This window comes from Oryza glaberrima, chromosome 2 (genome assembly GCF_000147395.1).
Source record: "Oryza glaberrima chromosome 2, OglaRS2, whole genome shotgun sequence".
Classification (NCBI taxonomy): Eukaryota; Viridiplantae; Streptophyta; class Magnoliopsida; order Poales; family Poaceae; genus Oryza; species Oryza glaberrima.
In genome coordinates this window covers 26512110-26526771 of record NC_068327.1, presented here as the reverse complement: position 1 = coordinate 26526771, position 14662 = coordinate 26512110, and the positions used below count along the sequence as shown (strand labels likewise).

The 14662-nt window shown below is 48.0% G+C and overlaps 1 pseudogene; it reads right to left on the bottom strand.

Annotated features, from left to right (window-relative positions):
* Window positions 1–2170: 2170 nt before the first annotated feature.
* Window positions 2171–5295, bottom strand: LOC127762627 (aluminum-activated malate transporter 10-like; annotated as a pseudogene).
* Window positions 5296–14662: the final 9367 nt, after the last annotated feature.

The window sequence follows — 14662 nt, the reverse complement described above, 5'->3', positions numbered from 1 at the left end:
AACCGATGTAATTTAACTCTCTCGACGATTTTAGAGGACAGTTTCGCTGACATGGCGCTTTGGCTTGGTCCAATCCGCTAAGTCACCCTATGGGGCCCGCACGTTAGTGTCGCATACTTTTTCTTCTCTTCCTTCCCTTTCCCCGGCAAAACGCGGCGGTGATGAGGGGAGGTCGTCGTCGCGCCGCCGCCCCCTCTTCCCCCTTCCGCTCGCCGCTGTAAGGGAGGAGGAAGCACGAGCGAGGATGAAGGCAGCGGTGAGAAGGGAGGCCATTGTCACACCACCGTCCCTCCCGCCACCACCTCTGCCTCCCCTCCGCTGTTGTCCTCAACCCCATGTGGGGAAAGCCGCCACACTTGCTCCGCCAGCAACGCCCCGGCGGGCACTCCACTCCGTCTCATCCCATGCCACCTCCTCGCATCCCTCCCTGCATCCCTCCCACCATCGCCTTCGCCTCCCCACCGCTGTCGCTCTCAACCCTAGTGGTTACCCTGCTTCGTCTCATTCCACGCCACCACCTCCGCCTCCCCTCCGCTGTTGCCGCGTGCCTGATTCTGCCGAGATCCAAGAGAGGTAGGGGAAGAGAAGCGGATAGAATGACTGACAACTTCTTGCCTGCTCGAGGGCATAGGCGTGGCTGAAGCGGAAGAGAAGAGAAGACTGGCATGGTGCGGTGCCTCTTCCTGCCTTCCTTCCTGCCAGCGGTGGTGAGAGGGGAAAGATAAATGTCACTGACAAGTGGGCCCCACAGGTGACTCCATAGGTTGGAACAAGTCAAAGCGCCACATTAGCGAAACCATCCTTTAAAACCGTTGATGGAGTCAAATTGCACCAGTTTTAATAGTTGGGGGATCGAGATATCTGGTATTACAGTTCATGGGTATGAATTAGATTGGGCCACTAGTTAAGGGGTATCAAAGTGGACTTATTCAGAAAAATCCTAGAAGATTTTTTAGAAGGAATAAGTTCACTTCATGACCCTCAAAAGTGACCCGAATCTAATCCATGACCCTAAACCGCAAAACCGGATATCTTCACCGCCAAACTATTGAAACCGGTGCAATTTGACTCACTTGGTGGTTTTGGAGGGTGGTTTTGCTGAGTGGCGCTGATGTGGCAGTATTGACTCGGTCTTCTTTCCACGTGGCGTTGACGTGGCGCTTAGGTGGTATTAGAAATAAAAAAATATGCGTGGGACCCATTAGTCATTCACACACAAAATAAAATTTGTGGGGCCCACTGACACATGTCATCCTCTCTCTCCCTTTCTTCTTCCTCCTCTCTTTCTTTCTCATTCTCTTCTCTCCCCTTTGGCTGGCCGCGGGGAGCACGGGCGGTTGGAGCTGGAGCGGTGGCGGGCGGGGCCAGAGCAGCGGTGGCGGCGGCGGTAGCCTCGCTATCAGCCTCGCCAAGTGGAGAGAGGAGAGGAGAGGAGAGCATGTGAGGGAGGAACGGAGGTGGTGGGTTACACGAGAGGCGGCGGCGGCGCGTGAGGGCCGGAAGGGAGAGGGGAGAAGCGGAGTCGCTGAGCTCGTGCTGTCGCCGCCGGTGCCTCCTCCCGCACTCGCGCTCGCCCGCACGCCGCCGGAGCCACCGCTCGACCCGCTCGATGCCTTCGTCGTCGACGTCCCGCGCCCGCCGCCGCCGTCGACGTCTCGTGCGATGCGAGGATGGATGCGGGGAGGTGGTGGAGGACGGCAACGAGGAGCTCTGATCCCGGCGATGCGGATGAATCCGAAGCCGTAGCCGGCCTGTAGACCACCATGCCCCCGCTCAATCTCGTCGGCGTCGGCGCTACCGTCCTCTCTCGCGTCAGCTCTAGCCCGCCGCCGCTTCAGCTCTCGCCGACTGCCACCAATCCGGCCCACGCCCCCCGCTGTCGCTCCAGCCCACCGTCACCGCCGCTCCAGCTAGCTCCCGACGCCGCCGCCGCTGCTTCAACTCCCGCCGGCCGCGTCGCTTCAGACCCCGCCCACCGCCGCTCGCTCCCCGCAAACGCCCGAAGTGGAGAGGGAGAACAGAAAGACAGAAGGGAGGAGGAGGGGAGGTCCGGGAGGAAGAAGAAAGGGAAGAGATGATAGGTGGGGCCCACATGTCAGTGGGCCCCACAATCTTGTGTGTGTGAATGACAAATGGGTCTCACATATATGTTTTTAATTGAAATGCCACATCAGCGCTACGTCAGCACACAGACTAGGTCAATACCGCCACGTCAACGAAACCGCCCTCCAAAACCAACAAGGGAGTCAAATTGCACCGGTTTCAATAGTTTGGGGTGAAGATATCCGGTTTTGCGGTTTATGGCCATGGATTAGATTCGGGTCTCTTTTGAGGGTCATGAAGTGAACTTATTCCTTATTAGAAACTGAAATTGTTGTAGAGAGTAGACTCCGGGCTAATAGAAAGACCAGTGCTGCCTGGAAGCTATCAGCATCAGGCCCGCCTAATATTTCTGTCCAAGTCCAGATTTGATCTTGGGCCGTACATTTTCTCACCAAAGCCTGGTTTGGCTTGGGCCGAAAGTTCTTCACTGAGGCCCAGAGAGGCAGAGACCAACGTTTGAACATGTAGATACGTACTGGTGCAGCACTGCACCTCTGCACCACGGTTTTGAAATTGGAATCCTGCTAAAATGTTCTGCTTTGACACCTACTAGCAGCTTGTACACCTTTTTGTCACCTGCTAAAATGTTCACTCTGTTCAAGGTGCGTGTTTGCCAGATTTTCCGGTGAGGCGGTGACTCGTCCGAACGTGCCACCTCGGCTTCTGGCTTATCAGTACCGTCAGCATCGTCGGCCGGCTTGAACCCCGCGAGTGTCGCCAGCGTGCCGACGGCGTGGACGACGCCCTCGATCCTCGCGGCAATCTCAATTAGCAGCAGAGCAACGGTGAAGTGCTGATGACCTCTGCCAGCGACGTCTCCGACGCTTCCTCGGCTAGGATGGGGGGGAGAGCCCGCAGGTCGCTCTGCAGCTCGCGCACGGTGGCGTCCATCTCCGCCACGGCGAAGCCAAGGCCCCGGGACGTCGTCATCGTGGCGACGCAGGCGGACGCCTCCTTGAGCACCCGCGCGCACCACGCGCCAACCCTCGTACACGCATCGCCGAGGAGACGCGGGGGCGGGGCTCGCTGGCGCGACGACGCGCCGGCGCAGCTGATGAGCGCCTCGACGCAGCACGCGCACTGGCGCATCGCGGCGCCGACCTTGGCGTACTGGTCGTACGGGTGTCGGAAGCCGAACCGCCCGTGCGGGGGCCTCCCATCGCGCGGCCTGCGAGTCCTCGGACGCCTTGGAGCCGAGCACGCTCTTGTACCCCTCCGACCTGGCCGCCGCCGCCGTGGGGTCGGCGAAGTAGTCCTCGACGCAGGCCTCCACGGCGGACGCGAGCTTCTCCATGTTGCGAGCGGTGAGGAGGCCCAGCTCCTGGCCGGCCCACACCGGGCAGATGAGCGTGCAGACGGCGAGGCAGATGATGACGCCGATGGCGATGGTGGCTATCCTGTCCAGCACCAGCGCCGCCAGGTCGTCGACGCGGTACCCCGACACGGCGACGAAGCTGTACGTCATGACGAAGATGGACACGCCGTAGTCGAACCGCGCGTTCACCGTCGGTATAAACCGCGAGAAGGTGGCTGCAGTAGCTGCAACATATGTAGTAGTATGTTGCCTTGACCAGTGGCGTAGCCAGGAAATTTTTGTTGGGTAGTCCTACTTCATGGATCACAAGTTCACATCACATACTAAAATTTTTCAATCACCGTAAATCCCATATACAGATCAAAATTTAGAGAAAAGGCCATACAAAATTAGAAATATAGCAATTGGTGCATCTTTCATAAATAATTTCTCTGAAGCTTTTTTATTGTGTTTACTTGTTACAACCCTACATGTTTGTCAAGTGCGTCGGATTTGTTCCAATTTCTCGAACCAACCTTATCAAAACTACTACTTAATTTGCCAAAGAAATCCTACAAACTAAAATAAAATGGCAGCAAGTCAACAGCACATTCAGTGATTCACAAATCACAGTTCATAGTTCTAATTCACCAATTAGCACTATCACAAATCACAGTTCATAGCTCTAATTCACTAATTCACATTCCATAGCAAGTCAACGTCACACATTCAGTCATTCACTAACTCACTGATGCACAAATCACAGTTAGAAATATACATCTATTTGATTTCATAGGCTCATAGCTTCAATTCACCAGTTAGCACTTAAACTCACCTCGTCATAGGCTACTAAGGCAGCCGCTGGCACAGGCAGGGCAAGGGGAAGGAGCGGCAATCAACTAGGGCCAACCGGCCAGGGGCCTTGGGCTCCCGGCGCAGGCGACCAGCGGCGCTTGGCGGTTCAGCGGCGTGACGGCGCCACTAACCTCCGTCAGTCCGCCTCTCCATGGATTGAGCAGCCGGGAGGTCAACGACGGCAGCGGCTCAGTGCCTCGGCGGACAAAGAACGACAGGGGAGAGGTGGGAGCTGCGGAACCAATGCGAGGGCAAGGCGAGCTGGCGAGGCCGGGAAAGGAGGAACGGCGGCGGCATGGGCGGTCGTCACACGCGTGCGAAACGAAGTAGCGTCGGGTTGCAGCGAACTCCCAACCCTAGCCTTTCTGATTTTTCATTTCTTATTGGGCTGGCTTCTTGGGCTTAAGTCTGGGCTAAAATTTTTTTTGGGGGGGGGGGGGGGGGCTCCCTGGGCCAAATTCGGGGGTAGTTCCGAGCCCACCAGGACTACCCCTAGCTACGCCAACGGCTATGACGATGTTGGACACGTACCCATCAAGATGACCGAGCCACTGGCGACGAACGGCTCCAACGTTTCGCCGGATTTGCTCGCCACCCAATGCATCCCCAGCGCGAGCGCGGCCGCGCTCATCGTCCCCGCGAATCTTTTGAGCCCCTTGTGCATGCTACCACCTACACGCGTACGTGCAAACCAAAGATAGCAAGCAAGCAAGCAAAGCCAAACTCAATAAGGCAGTAATCAAATGGTGCGTCGCACGGTCGTGAGTTGCGACTTTGTGGCTTTGTGCACGCAAATTGTAGTTTTTTTTTTTACCAACGGTGTACTCGAAGACGAGCACGACTGTCATGATGGCCCACACGGCGTTCCCGCGGACGCCGTCGTAGAGGGGCCTGACGTAGTAGAAGAGGGAGACCAGGGTGAGCGCGACGCCCACCTTGACGCCGTACGCCGCCTTCCGGGGATCGTCCGCGCCAATCTTCCAAACCTTCTTAGCGGAGCCGGACACCTTGGCTTGGAGCGCGGCCGCGCAGTAGACCAGCCGTGCCCGCGCACGCTCGGCCGGACCTTATGACGACGACGACGACGACTCGCCTCCCGCCGGCGGCATCGTCATCTGCCACTTCGGAGCATTCCGTGTCTCCGCCTTGGTGCAGTCCATGTGTCTGATCGCGGCGGTCGCAGGCAGTGTAAGTACACGCGCGGAAAAGTGTAAAAATGGGTGGTGCGATCAAGCGGATATCGGTGGTTTAATTTGCTGTGTTCTCTGGGCGAGTGCTGTTCTTATTGTGCTTGGATGTTGTACTGGTCTTGCAGGCATCCTGGAGAGGCGTGGTGTGTAGGATAGAGAAATGCTTGTGTCGCTCACCGCCTCACCGCAGATGGCACGGTCACGACAGCAAATCCGGAGATTGGCGTCTATGCACGGGCGATCTTGCGACAGTTCGCACGCACGGTCAACAAAAAGGCGCTCACGTCGCGGTTAGGACATGCCGTCGCACAGACGCGTCGCTGGTCCGTCTCGCCTCCCGTTCTTGGACCGGGCCTTTTCCAGGCCGAGATTCTTCTTCCGAAACGAAGATGGTTAGGCCTGAGACAATAAGGCCGTAAATTGGCTGAAAGTTGCAGGATAAGTTCACTTTTGGTCCCTCAATTTGTCGCGCAGTCTGATTTTCATACTCGGTCCGGAAAACCGGTTACTTCCAACTTACAAAACCAGTGCAAACGAGATCCCTCAGTAGTATTGACCCCGGTTTAGCTGACGTGATACCTATGTGGCTTCTTTAACTAGATCTTCGTCCCACATATCATTGACGTGGCGCATACATGACAGTTAAATCCTGAAAAAAAATAAATGAGCAAAACTAAAAAGTGAATGAGGGACAGGCGGGGAGGGGGGAGACATGCCAACCAGGGCGGAGAGGCCGGCAAGCCTACCTCCCTCCTGCCAACCGGCGAGCGCCGTCGCTCCTCTCCCTCCCTCCCGTCGGCCGCTGCGCGTTGCCTCCTCTCCCGCCGGCTCCCACGCGCCGCCGCTCCTTTCCTGTCGGCCGCCCTGACGATCTCGCCTCCTCCCTCGCGGCACTCCCATTGGCCGCCCTCTCCGCCGGCGTGGCGTGCGCCGTCGCTCCCCTCCCTCCCACCCTCCAGCCAGCGTGCACCGCTGATCCTCTCCCGCTGGCCTCCGCACGCCGCTCCCTCCCACCGGTCCCCGCGCACCGCCGCTCCTCTCCCGCCCTCCCGCCGGCCTGCGAGCGCCGCCGCTCCTCTCCTGTCTGCCAGCCCGACGAGCTCGCCTCCTCCCTCGCGGCGCTCCCGTCCTCTCCGCCGGCACGGCGCTCCCACCAAGCGCCGGACGCGAAGCAAAAGAAGAAAAAAGAATGAAAAAGAAAAGAAAAAGATAGATACAAAGAAGAGGGTAGTGAGGATGACATGTGAGGCCACATGGGTACCATCATTTTTTATGTGTGTAGCTGACGTGGGTCTCACGGGTTTTATTATTTTTTCGGATCGAATTGCCACGTAAGCGCCACGTGGGATTAAGACCTAGTCAATGGAGTGCCACGTAGGCGTACGTCAGCCAAAATCGGAGACAATACTGTCGAGGGACCTCATTTGCATGGTTTTCTAAGCTGAGGGATGCATTGTATTCGGTTTTGTGATGTAGGGACGAATTTAGAACTCGGTGACAAATTGAGGGACCTAAGGTGAACTTATTCCAAAGTTGCATCACATATCATTTTCCGGTTACCGCCTCGCGTCACGTCGGATGTACAATAATTATCAATGGATCATCTGTCCCTGTCGCTCTTTAGTCTTTGCTCTTTCTAGATCGAGTTTGCGTCGTTGTCATTTCGGTCACCGATTTGTTTGGAAACAATTTACATACTCCCTTCATCCTGAAATAAACGAATTTAGAATTAGATGTGACATATTCTGGTACAATGAATCTGAACAGAGATATATCTAGATTCGTAATACTAGGATATGTCACATCCAGTACTAGGTTGATTTTTTTTAGGACGGATGAAGTAATTGCTAGCAACACATTCGTTGATTAATTAGATTTGTAAGGAATAAACTTAACATATATTCTAAAACAATTAGTCTAAAAAATACGGTAGAAGAAACTTTCTTGCAAACATATTTTTAATTTGAAACGTGGAATAGACAAGTTGTTTTAATAATTCGATAAATAAGCTAAAAAGAACGTAGTCAATCTAAGAATGATACAGTGTGTTTCACCTATAATGTGGGGGCCTTTATGAAAAATCAGGCTAAACTGTAACTATTTCAGTTGACCATAACTGTAACATTAATTATACATTGTGAAAAAAAAAGTAATTATGACATTTTAAAATAAATGGATGACAAACTAGTACGCAATAAAGTAACATAAGAGAGACACAGATAAAACATCTTGAGAAATGGAGCGAAACATAAAAAAACAAACTAAAATTCGAACCATTGTCCAAACTAATTTGAAACATCTCATTTCTATGTAGGAGTATGACACGTAAGTTCCAACCGCTACAATATTTTCATAATAAAAATAAAAATGTGAAATATAGTCCAATTCTAATTGGAATATTTCTCTCCTCGTGCATAAAACATTGAATTTCAAATGTTGATACGTCAAGTAAGAAAGCACGCCAATCAAGATTGGTTGTCTTCCTCTCCCGCATAGCCACCACGGCGGCTATATTACCAGCAATCATGGTTACTTGAGAAGAACCCGTCATCAACCACAGCCCGCACCTCCTATCGTAGGCTACACTAACCAATGGTGCTGATTGCGTAAGCTCCTGCTATGTCTATGTTGACCCCCGATTTTGAAATCGAAAATCTTCTGTGTTTATCCGTACCAATCCCTGGATCAGTAGTTGGTACACAGATATATTGTTGAATCATAACATATCACGAATGAATTCAGGCTAAAAGAGTTAAATACTTACATTAGGACCAGGTAGCCCGTCAACTATCAGAGAACAGCAGTGGAAGACCAAATAATATAAGGGCCCGGTTAACATGCCACAGGCAGTCGACTGGGGAACGAGACCTAGAACCAGACCGCACTCCGATCATCTTGTTGGATACGCAAGCGTATCGACAAGGGCTTCTCTTCAACACTCTCCTAAAAGATGTATAAATAGCAAGAGTGAGTACCGACCGTACTCAGCAAGCCACCACAACAACAATGCATATGATAGAGGGTATTTCAAGGAATAGCCACGGTTCTTTTGCGCAAAGCAAGTTTTGCAATTCTTTTCACAAGCCTAAAACCTAGCATAGACTGATCAAATTTTAGTACCAGTGTTCACATTAAACAACGATGGTTCTTTCCACCATCCATTGTAATCCCAAGGATAGCTTCCCGCCATTGAGTCGTCATGGTATTCTGAGGACGTCCACCTTCCCTCCTCTCAGGAAGTGGCTCCATCAGCATAAAAATCATCATGCAATATCCCATCCCACACAAGTTAAGAATTTAGAGTCTAGCCAATTATAATACATGTCCCGGTGCTTAATAACCGCGAGCACGGCTATTCGAATAGATTTGGTTTACTCACACTGCAGTGGATGTACACTTTACCCGCACTCCGCGATTGCCCAACACATGAGCCTTGTCCCAACACATGAGACGCGTCACGGAAAAGCTTTTCGATAACCTCGCATTGGCAGTACCCGCTCCATGAACTTAAATCCTCATGCACTCTAGGCGTCCATGTTTCTAGCAGTGAGAGGAGTTCTGGCGCTCCCGGAAAAGGGAAGTCTCACACACATATTAAATTAAGGTTCAAGTTAAGTTCTCTCTCTCTCACACACTCATGGCAGTCCTACCAATGGCGACACCGATGTAGGGCACGCCTCTCGGCCCTACCTCAACGGTTGTCCCACGGTAGCGCACCTGCCTCACTCAGGGGTGAACCATCTATGCAGGGATACTGCCTCCGCTCGGCTATCTAATCCGCTAGGTCTATACCCATTCGAGAAGTACGGTTGTACGGGGGTCGTTTCATGCTTAACTTCATGGCTCGGTCCTTAATTGACCGGGGACGGTACTAGCCTTTTCCAGATACCACCCAAATCCTCCGTCCGCCCCAGTCGAAAACAGTTGTTTAGTTTTATTTCTCCTTCCACAAATCATGTCATCAACATCATGGCAGTGTGGCGCTCATGTCTCCACATGCCGCATCTCAATTACCTTCCCAAAGGTAATTGCCCAAGCATATAGCATTTGATAAATATGGGTATGCATGATTCTAGAATAGCATCTCTAAGCAATTGTCATAATTGACTAGGGACTCATACGTAAACATGGTTACGAAGGAATAATGGGGTAAACAATAATCAAGGCATGGCATAATCACAAGTAGGATGTTCCTCATTGCATGCAATTTTATTTGTAAACAAAATAATTTCGTAATTGGGATCAACATGTTCAAGGAATAGTGATGACTTGCCTGCGCATGATAGTCCTTATTCTTGATATAATTATTGTTCAACCTTCACCTCCTGGAAGTTGTAGACGTTGCCTTACGACTGACCGATACACAATTTCTATAATACGCGAGAAAAACCAATATTCAAGCAACAATCAAATATGCACAAACAAAATATATTTGATGAGGTCGAACCTAGGGTTACTCATATTATTCGCGCTTGCTGATGGATTCCAACATGCTAAGGGCTAAAGTTTCTTAATCTTTCTGTTGTCATGGTGGTCTATTTAGGAGCTAGCCAACGTAGTATAAATGAGATACATATCTGGCTAATATGTGGTTTAGTCTAGCTAATGGCTATGGAAGGATTATGGCTACACATGCATCGATCTAAATAAAATGGTCATATACTAGAGGTTCTGTTGTCGTCGGATGGATTTGGGATCAAGCAATTAATCGCGGGGAACCATTTGTATTATTATTTTATTGATGAAGGCTTTGCTTTAATTATGAAAATATTTTACTTGTCACAATAAATTAGAAAAGGTTAATAATTATCCATGCTTTGTATGTTAGAGTTGTTTAGGATAATCATATTATGGTTATAGATTATCCCATCACATAATTTTACAATGAATAATCCTAATTTACAATTGAACTATAATTATATGAGATCAAGATTTATAACTAGTATTTGTCTAATATTCATGTTTGTCATATAGTCCCTCTAATTTAATATATGCAACAAGCAAATTAATACTATACTGTATAGCTATAATGGGATGTACAGTATAGGTGTGTGCACAATATCTTAATATTGAATCATTTATTTGAATAGTTACTATTTACTACGAGCTACACAATACATGTGATTTTAAGTGGATTTATGAGTGAATTACCGTCTATACAACTTAAGGGTCGATTTCCAACCTAAACATATACTACTGTATAGGAAATGCCGTTAATTAATTTCGTGCGGGTGATTCTAGTCACACTAGCTCTGTTATTATCTCTCATAAACAAGTTAAAGACTCATCTACGTGTGTTCAACTTTTAGTCACAAAGTATGAGGCTAAACATTATTTATACAATTTGGACGTCATGAGTATAATTATATATTGACATATATTAATAAATGGCACTAGTATTTCCTATGCTTTAATTAATTTGAAACAATGCTCCTAATTAGTTTACATAGGTTCTACAGTGAGAAAGCGTGTTAAAGACAATTATTTGACATCTACTTTACAGTACAATATCAATTTTATTTATTAGCACATTTTTAAGTTAACTATTATGCATCATCTTGATATTAATTATTTAATAATTATAAATATATTTTATCAAATAGTAATTATATACCATTGGAAAGCTTATGAATTTAGATGAATTTAGGTTCAAGTTTCACTCAAATCGGAGCTAAAATGAATAAGTTATGCTAGTGTAAAGATTCAAATTTGAATTAATTCTAATAATTGCGAAATGGTACTGTTTCTAATTCATTTATTTATAATACAACCTTATCCACAAGCTATAGTGACTGACAGGTGGGGTCTTCCTATTTTCTTTTCTTTTATTTTACTTTTCTTCCTAAAGGAATCCATATGGGCAACTGACAGGTGGGTCCGACTCCTTTGACTAGGGTCAAACCGGCCATTAAACCTAGTAGGGCCCGCTTGTCATAGGCTCGAAACTATAAACTCTTCATAACTAGATTTTTAACCACCCGGACCTACATGTAATAGACTTAACTAATAAAGATTAAGAAGGGGATTACTATTTACTAATCACGTGGGGGCCCGCTCTAACCTCTCTTCTCTATTCTCTTTTCTCTCTCTCTGCTTTCTCTGTTTTCTCCTCTCTCTCTCTCTCTCACGGCCGAGCGGCGCGGCGCGGCTACCGGCGACGAAGGGAGGCGGGAGGGCTTACTGGACCGGCGGCAACGGCGGCGGGGTGCGGCGCCGCGGCGGCGAGACGCCGGGGCATGGCAGCGGCGGCGCAGCGGCGGAATGCGGCGTCGGTGGAGGGGAAGAAAGAGGAAAAAGGGGAGAAGAGGGGGGAATGGCGTGGGGAGGGAAGGGAAAGGAGGGGGTATTTATAAGGCTCGGGGGAGGGGTGGCCGGCTTTAAACGTCGACGGGATGGCGCGGCGGCGCGGGGCTCGAGGCGATGGCGACGCGCGGCGACGGGACGGCGCGGCGCGGCATTGGGATGGCGAGCGCGACGACGACAGTGCGCGGCGCGGGTGGGGCTCGAGGCGGTGATGGCGACGGCGCTGACGCAATGGCGCAGCAGCGGCGCGGGGCTCAAGGGCGACGGCGTCGCGATGGAGCGCGGCGCGGTGACAGGACGGCGCGCGACGCGGCAGTGGAGTCGACGGGACGGCGATGGTGACGGCATGCGGCGCGGTGATGATGACGACGTGATGGCGATGGCGACGTGACGCGCGGAGGGGTGGGGCTCGAGGCGACGCAACCGGAGACGGCGACGGCGCGCGGCACGATGGGACGCGAGGGGGCGCGGCAGCGGCGCGCGCAGAGCGAAGCAACGACGCACAGCACGTCTGAGCGACGGCGACGGTGACATGATGGCGTGCGGCGGCGCGGGGCGCAAGGCAGCGGCGTGGCAGGGCTAGGCGCGACACGACAGGGCAGGGCAGGGCTAGGCGCGGCGCGGGCAGGGGGAGGGCGGCGATGGGACAGGGTCGAGCACCTAGGGGGCAATGAACAGTGCTAGCCGATTTATTTGGATTTTATTAGATGTTTTTCTAATTTAGAAAATGGACTATTGCCACCTATTTTGTTACAATGTGTTTCACACAAAATCTAAGTTATTCCATCGAAATTTATATTCAAATTTAATATTGAACATATCCTTATTATTATTATATAATTTTCTGAGTTTTCCTATTTTCTTACTTTTACGGCTTTGGTTGATATATAAATTGAGAAAAGTTGCAAATTAATTTTGTATTTACTCCTAAGCATTTGGGTGACCGTATTAAGTGTTCAATGTGAATTTGCCCAAAATTTAATATTGTCCAATATTTAAGGTTTATTAAAGATTCTATAATTTCCTATATTTGGGATTTTGGTATTTATCTGTTTTCACACATATTGGTTTATCTTCTTGGATTGGTTTTACCACCACATGGATTTCTATAATTTAGCAATTGTGATTCAATTCAAATTATATAATATCTAATTAATTTTTCCCAGTAAAACTATTCTATAGATAGAGTTCCATTTATTTGAATGATTATCATTTCCTAAGTGTTTATATTTCATGGCACGCATCAGATGGTTCAAGTATTTAATATTTGATCCATAAATTAAATTAGTAATTAACCTTTCCTTTTTCTGGTTTTGTTTTCTTGTACGTAAATATTTATAGGGTTCATAATAAATATCTTATTATTATAATTATTACTTAGTTGTATAACTTTAGTTTAATTTTCCATTGTGACAATTTATAGTTTGGCAAGCAAAAACAACCATAACATCCAGCATGATGTAAAAATTTTAAAAAGTTTAAAATTTTAATGATTTTTATTGTCTTGAATTTTCAGGGTGTTACAGTCTACCTTGGCACCTCCAACTCCAAGCACTCTATGGCTTCATGGGAAACTGCACTTAGAAAATGCACAACATGTAGGACCAAATGTAGCCATCGCTTGTGGAGATGAACTGGATGGGATGTGCTATCAGCCTATAACTTTGGCCGGCAATATGTTCACATATCCTCTTCACCTATCTCGAATTCATTGTCACCTCCCTGATGGACACAACTTCAACAATACTGACGCCTTGAGGAAACATGTGGTCGCCATGTCCCAAGTTACCAACAACGGCTGCTCGTTTTCCCTTGTCAACCAGATCGACAACCACCACTAGCTCAAGGAGAGGTAAAAGGGGAAGGAGAAGGAAATGGGAAAAGAGACAGAAAAGGGATTGGCTTGTGGGCGGGTGGATGTTTTGCTCCTGCCTAATTTTTCTTGATGGTTTCGACGCCTAGCACAAGCATTCTTGTATGTATTTTCACGTTTATATGACAAGTAACATGTTGTACACGTAGATAATATGGTCTAAAAAAAAGAATGTATAGAATGCCTAATCTAGGCTGTAAGCATCCTTCCTCTCTCTCCGAATCTCCTTAAAAAAGCAAGAGGCCGAAAGTTAATAGATTCTCATGAGGAATAATTTGGCATCAAACTTTTTCGGTTGAACTTATCTAGACCCAACCAATGAATAAGTATTCACTTTGTATTTGGCAGTCATTTTGATTTTTCACAATAATCCAGAAATTTTCATCCTATTCTCAACTGAAAAAAAAAAGAACGGCAAGACTGGTAAAAATGGATTTTCGCTCATGCGTATTAACCGTATCACCGTTTATCAGTATATATAAGTTTGCGTACCATGTAGGGGTTGTTTTGTTCTCTACCTTACCAAATCATTGGTAATACTAAATTCTTGACATGTTTTGATACTACCAATTGTTTTTGGTAGGATAGAGATTTATTATACATGTTTGGATTACTACCAATATGATGTCAAATATTGATGATATAAAGAAGAAGGTTCTAGATTAGTGACAAATTGATCATTGGTATTATCAATAATTTGGCTTCAATCCAAATCCATACTATTACTATTCAAGATACCAATAAATTGGTAGGACACATTTTGATATCAATCCAAAATTGCTCGTACTTCCTGCATTGCATAAAAAGTTAAATCTAATATGAGATGGAGTACAATTTTTTTATGAAGGGAGTACTACCTCTATTTCAAAATGTTATTAACTTTAACACAATATCTTATTTTAAAATGTTGCTATTTCTCTATCTAACATTTTCTCTCAACCAATCACAATCATTTTCTATTTAATTTTTTATCTATTTTTTTCTCCAACCAATTAATAATATTTTTCCAATCATTTTTACCTGTTTTTTAAATACCGTTTCCAT